The sequence below is a fragment of the Oncorhynchus mykiss genome, chromosome 5 (genome assembly GCF_057628025.1).
Source record: "Oncorhynchus mykiss isolate SJ-2025 chromosome 5, ASM5762802v1, whole genome shotgun sequence".
NCBI lineage: Eukaryota > Metazoa > Chordata > Actinopteri > Salmoniformes > Salmonidae > Oncorhynchus > Oncorhynchus mykiss.
Genome location: NC_143026.1, coordinates 15,332,358 through 15,339,344, shown reverse-complemented (window position 1 = coordinate 15,339,344; position 6,987 = coordinate 15,332,358).

Sequence of the window (6,987 nt, the reverse complement as noted above, 5' to 3'; positions counted from 1 at the left end):
CCACTGACTGTTTCCTCATTGAAATTCATTTGGCATATTTGCTATGTGAGTTGCTATGTTAGAGCAACAGCCAGTGGCATCATGCCCATAGGGGGCAAAAAAAGCACGTGCCCCCTCAGATTTTTCCATTTGATTTATTTTTATTAAAAACAAAATTTCAGTTTTAAGCCCACATTTTATCCTAATTATTTATAAAAAGATCTGTCAGTGGTATTTTGCATCGGGAGCACACTGAATGGACCAGGCAAAGAGTACCACCAATGTGTTGAAGGAAACAACGTACAACTGGCGACTGTCAGTGTGCATGTGCCCGGCTCGCCACAGAAGTTGCTAGAGCGCGATGGACAAGGACATCCCGGCCGGCCAAACCATCCCCGAACCCGGACAATGCTAGGTCAATTGTGCGTCGTCTCAGTCCGGGACACAGTCCGGGATGGAACCCGGATCTGTAGTGACGCCTCAAACACTGCAATGCCTTAGACCGCTGCACCACTCGGGAGGCCAATTTCCTGGTGGTTTCACAGCCTTTAATGTCCAACAATGAAATAAATATATATTTACTGTGTATATATGTATATGTACACAATAAGAGTCAAATAATAGTGAAGATGTCACGTCTCCCACCGAAGGTGGCTACCCTGCCTGTCCGGGCGGAGCTTGACAACTTTCCGTTTCGTTTTGTCTTATTGGTTGCACCTGTTCCCTGTTAAGTTTATTGATTTATGTCTATTTAAGCCTGTTAGGTCCGCCTAGGTTTGTGCGGGATTGTTACTCTGTTGGTTGTGGATGTGTTTTCGTGTTTGTTTTCTCCAGACTGTTTGGTCCTGTGTTTGGGCTGGTCTGTTTTATGCGCCCTGTATTTTGGCATGACCATTTTGTGCCGGAGAATAAATGACGATTTACCGAACCCTCTGCTCTCTGCACCTGACTCCAACCCACCACTCCTAGTAAACTCTGACAGAATCCCGCACCATTTGAATGGAGTCAGCAGGAGCAGCCGCACCTCCTCTCCCATCGATGGAGGAGCGTGTCCATCATACGGCCATTCTCCACCGGATTGGGTCGGCAATGGACCAGATGATGGAGAGGATGGACCGATGGGAGAGGAGTGGCCTCCCTAACTCACCTCCAGCTCCTCTTCCACCAGCACCACCTACCCCTCCTCCAGCATCCAGATCCGGTGCCCTGCGTCTGGCTCTCCCCAGGGAGTACGATGGAACGGCGGCTGGGTGCCAGGGGTTCCTGCCTCAGTTGGAGTTGTACCTGGCTACCGTTCGTCCAACTCCCTTGGGGGAGGAGAGCGTGGGCGTCCTCGTCTCCTGTCTGACGGGTCGAGCCCTGGAGTGGGCCAACGCAGTGTGGAATGGCCCAGACTCGGCGAGGGATTTTATTTTATTATTTTTTTTATTTATTTCACCTTTATTTAACCAGGTAGGCTAGTTGAGAACAAGTTCTCATTTGCAACTGCGACCTGGCCAAGATAAAGCATAGCAGTGTGAACAGACAACACAGAGTTACACATGGAGTAAACAATTAACAAGTCAATAACACAGTAGAAAAAAAGGATAGTCTATATACATTGTGTGCAAAAGGCATAAGGAGGTAGGCGAATAATTACAATTTTGCAGATTAACACTGGAGTGATAAATGATCAGATGGTCATGTAGAGATACTGGTGTGCAAAATAGCAGAAAAGTAAATAAATAAAAACAGTATGGGGATGAGGTAGGTAAAAAGGGGCGGGCTATTTACTGATAGACTATGTACAGCTGCAGCGATCGGTTAGCTGCTCAGATAGCAGATGTTTGAAGTTGGTGAGGGAGATAAAAGTCTCCAACTTCAGTGATTTTTGCAATTTGTCACAGGCAGCAGAGAACTGGAACGAAAGGCGGCCAAATGAGGTGTTGGCTTTAGGGATGATCAGTGAGATACACCTTCTGGAGCGCGTGTTACGGGTGGGTGTTGCCATCGTGACCAGTGAACTGAGATAAGGCGGAGCTTTACCTAGCATGGACTTGTAGATGACCTGGAGCCAGTGGGTCTGGCAACGAATATGTAGCGAGGGCCAGCCGACTAGAGCAGTGGTGGGTGGTATAAGGAGCTTTAGTGACAAAACGGATGGCACTGTGATAAACTGCATCCAGTTTGCTGAGTAGAGTGTTGGAAGCAATTTTGTAGATGACATCGCCGAAGTCGAGGATCGGTAGGATAGTCAGTTTTACTAGGGTAAGTTTGGCGGTGTGAGTGAAGGAGGCTTTGTTGCGGAATAGAAAGCCGACTCTAGATTTGATTTTTGATTGGAGATGTTTGATATGAGTATGGAAGGAGAGTTTACAGTCTAGCCAGACACCTAGGTACTTATAGATGTCCACATATTCAAGGTCGGAACCATCCAGGGTGGTGATGCTAGTCAGGCGTGTTGAAGCTTGTTTGGAGGTTAGATAGCACAGTGTCCAAGGACGGGTCGGAAGTATATAGAATGGTGTCGTCTGCGTAGAGGTGGATCAGGGAATCGCCCGCAGCAAGAGCAACATCATTGATATATACAGAGAAAAGAGTCGGCCCGAGAATTTAACCCTGTGGCACCCCCATAGAGACTGCCAGAGGACCGGACAGCATGCCCTCCGATTTGACACACTGAACTCTGTCTGCAAAGTAGTTGGTGAACCAGGCAAGGCAGTCATCAGAAAAACCGAGTCTGCCGATAAGAATATGGTGATTGACAGAGTCGAAAGCCTTGGCAAGGTCGATGAAGACAGCTGCACAGTACTGCACACTACCCTGAGTTCACCCGCCGGTTCCGGGCCGTGTTCGACCACCCACAGGAGGAACGAGCGGCGGGTGAACGGCTGTTTCACCTGCGACAGGAGACGAGGAGCGACAGGAGACGAGGAGCGCGCAGGACTTTTCGCTGGAGTTCCAGACCTTGGCTGCTGGGGCGGGGTGGAACGACAGGGCACTGATGGGCCTCTATCGCTGTAGCCTCCGGGAGGACGTCCGCAGGGAGCTAGCTTGTCGGGACACCACCCATTCCCTCAACAAACTTATCGACATGTCCATCCGACTGGACAATCTGCTGGCTGCCCGCGGGCGTCCAGAACGGGCCCTGTTGGGTTCACCTCCCGGCCCTCCCGCGCCTATCCCCATGGAGTTAGAAGGGCCGCATCGAGGGGGACCGGAGGAGGAGGCTCCTCCTGCACCAGGTGTGGTCGGAGAGGACACACTGCCGATCGGTGCTGGAGAAGCTCGTCTGGGAGTCGGGATGGCAGGCAGAACACACCTCGTTCACCCCAGGTGAGTCAGCACCAGACTCACCCAGAGCTCCCTGTTGGCCATATGTTCTTACTAATTTATTTTTCTGAGTTTTCTCCCTCTCTACAGCATAAGGCGCTAGTCGATTCAGGCGCAGCTGGGAACTTTATGGATCGTGGGCTCGCATTAAGGCTAGGGATTCCCCTGGTGTCGTTAGACCAACCTTTCTCCGTGCACTCCTTAGATAGCCCGACCATTAGGGTCAGGGCTGGTCAGGGAGGCCACGGTGCCACTGGACATGGTAATGCAGGGGGATCATAAGGAGCAGATCAGTCTCTTCCTTATTGATTCGCCTGCGTTTCCAGTGGTGCTGGGGATTCCCTGGCTGGCTAATCACAATCCTGAGATTTCATGGAGACAGGGGGCTCTCAGAGGGTGGTCAGAGGAGTGTTCAGGCAGGTGCATAGGAGTTTCCATCGGTGTGAAGACGGTGGAGAGTCCAGACCAGGTTCCACTGTGCGCATTCCCTCTGAATATGCCGATTTGGCTATCGCCTTCTGTAAAAAGAGGGTGACCCAATTACCACCTCATCGACGAGGGGATTGCGCGATAAATCTCCTGGAAAACGCTGCACTTCCCAGGAGTCACGTGTATCCGTTGTCCCAGGAGGAGACAGTGGCTATGGAGACATACGTCACTGAATCTCTGGGACGGGTACATTCGGCCCTCCACGTCACCCGTCTCCTCAAGCTTATTTTTTGTGAAGAAAAAGGAGGGAGGTCTGCGTCCGTGCATTGATTATAGAGGTCTAAATTCCATCACAGTGTTTTGTTTTACAATTTCCTATCGGCCAGGCTCCCTTAATATGCAGGCTGATGTGCTGTCCCACCTATATGACACCGAGGAGCAGCCCATCGATCCGACTCCCATCCTCCCAGCTTCATGTCTGGTAGCACCGGTGGTATGGGAGGTGGACGTGGAGATCGAGCGGGCGTTACGGTTGGAACCTGCACCCCCTCAGTGTCCAGCAGGTGTTCAGTACGTGCCGCTTGGTGTCTGTGATCGGTTGATTCGATGGGCCCATACACTACCCTCTTCGGGTCATCCTGGGATCGAGAGGACAGTGGCCCACTTTGGTTAAGGTACTGGTGGCCCACTTTGGTTAAGGACGTGAGGTTTTATGTCTCCTCCTGTTCGGTGTGCACTCAAGGCTCCTCGACACCTGCCTAGAGGGAAGTTACAGCCCCTCCCCGTTCCACAACGGCCGTGGTCGCACTTGTCAGTGGACTTTCTCATCGACCTTCCCCCATCTCAGGGAAACACCACGATCCTGGTCGTTGTGGATCTGTTTTCTAAGTCCCGTTGCCCGGTCTCCCTACGGCCCTACAGACTGCGGAGGCCCTGTTTACCCATGTCTTCCGGCACTACGGGGTTTTGTGTTTTGTTTTACAATTTCCTATCGGCCAGGCTCCCTTAATATGCAGGCTGATGTGCTGTCCCACCTATATGACACCGAGGAGCAGCCCATCGATCCGACTCCCATCCTCCCAGCTTCATGTCTGGTAGCACCGGTGGTATGGGAGGTGGACGTGGAGATCGAGCGGGCGTTACGGTTGGAACCTGCACCCCCTCAGTGTCCAGCAGGTGTTCAGTACGTGCCGCTTGGTGTCTGTGATCGGTTGATTCGATGGGCCCATACACTACCCTCTTCGGGTCATCCTGGGATCGAGAGGACAGTGGCCCACTTTGGTTAAGGTACTGGTGGCCCACTTTGGTTAAGGACGTGAGGTTTTATGTCTCCTCCTGTTCGGTGTGCACTCAAGGCTCCTCGACACCTGCCTAGAGGGAAGTTACAGCCCCTCCCCGTTCCACAACGGCCGTGGTCGCACTTGTCAGTGGACTTTCTCATCGACCTTCCCCCATCTCAGGGAAACACCACGATCCTGGTCGTTGTGGATCTGTTTTCTAAGTCCCGTTGCCCGGTCTCCCTACGGCCCTACAGACTGCGGAGGCCCTGTTTACCCATGTCTTCCGGCACTACGGGGTGCCTGAGGACATCGTTTCTGATCGGGGTCCCCAGTTCACGTCCAGTTTGGAGGGCGTTCATGGAACGGCTGGGGGTCTCGGTCAGCCTGACCTTGGGTTTCCACCCTGAGAGTAATGGGCAGGTGGAGAGAGTGAGCCAGGATGTGGGTAGGTTTCTGTGGTCGTATTTCCGGGACCGGCCTGGTGAATGGGCAAGGTACGTCTCATGGGCGGAGGTGGCTCAGAACTCCCTCCGCCACTCCTCTACCAACATTTTGCCGTTCCAGTGCGTGTTGGGCTACCAGCCGGTCCTGGCTCCATGGCATCAGAGCCAGACCAAGGCTCCTGCGGTGGAGAAATGGGTGCAGCGCTCAAAGGACACCTGGAGAGCCGTCCAGGAATAATTAAAACAAGCTACTGCACCAGCACTGCAGTGAGGCCCCCGTGTTCGCACCAGGGCACCAGGTCTGGCTCTCGACCTGAAACCTGCCCCTCTGCCTGCCCTGCCGGAAGCTGGGGCCGCAGTGTGTGGGGCCATTTAAAGTCCTGAGGAGGATAAACGAGGTGTGTTATAGGTTACAGCTTCCTCCTTACTATCGCGTTAACCCCTCGTTTCATGTGTCTCTCCTCAGGCCGGTGGTGGCTGGTCCCCTGCAGGAAGGTGAGGTGCCGGAGGTCCCTCCGCCCCCTCTAGACATCGAGGGGTCCCCGGCGTACACTGTACATGCTATTCTGGACTCTAGAAGCCGGGTGAGGGGCCTACAGTACCTTGTGGACTGGGAGGGGTACGGTCCGGAGGAGAGGTGCTGGGTACTGGTGGGGGACATTTTGGACCCTTCATTACTGAGAGACTTCCACCGCCTCTACCCAGATCGCCCTGCGCCTCGTTCCCCGGGTCGCCCTCGAGGCCGGTGGCGGCACGCTGCGGGAGCCACGCGTCGGGGGGGTGCTGTCACGACTCCCACCGAAGGTGGCTCCCCTGCCTGTTCAGGCGGCGCTTGGCGGTCGTTGTCGCAGGTCTACTAGCCGCCACCGATCCCTTTTTCCTTTTCATTTCGTCTTATTGGTTGCACCTGTTTCGTTTCTTGATTTATGTCTATTTAAACCTGTTAGGTCCGCCTAGGTTTGTACGGGATTGTTACTTTGTTGGTTGTGCATGTGTTTTCGAGTTTGTTTTCTCCAGACTGTTTGGTCTTGTGTTTGGGCTGGTCTGTTTTATGCGCCCTGTATTTTGGCATGACCGACTCAACCCACCACTCCTAGTAAAGTCTGACAGAATACATCAAAGCTATGAAATAACACACATGGTATCATGTAACCACAAAAGTGTTAAACAAAACAAAATATATGTTATATTTGACATTATTCAAAGTAGCCACCCTTTGCCTTGATGACAGCTTTGCACACTCTTGGCATTCTCTCAACTAGCTTCACCTGGAATGCTTTTCCAACAGTCTTGAAGAAGTTCCCACAGATGCTGAGCAGTTGTTGGCTGATTTTCCTTCACTCTGCGGTCCAACTCATCCCAAACCATCTCAATTGGGTTTAGGTCGGGGGATTGTGGAGGCCAAGTCATCTGATGCAGCACAAGTAGTCACCTGGAATGCATTTCAATTAACAGGTGTGCCTTGTTAAAAGTTAATTTGTGGAATTTATTTCCTTCTTAATGCATTTGAGACAATCAGTTGTGTTGTGACAAGGTAGGGGGGT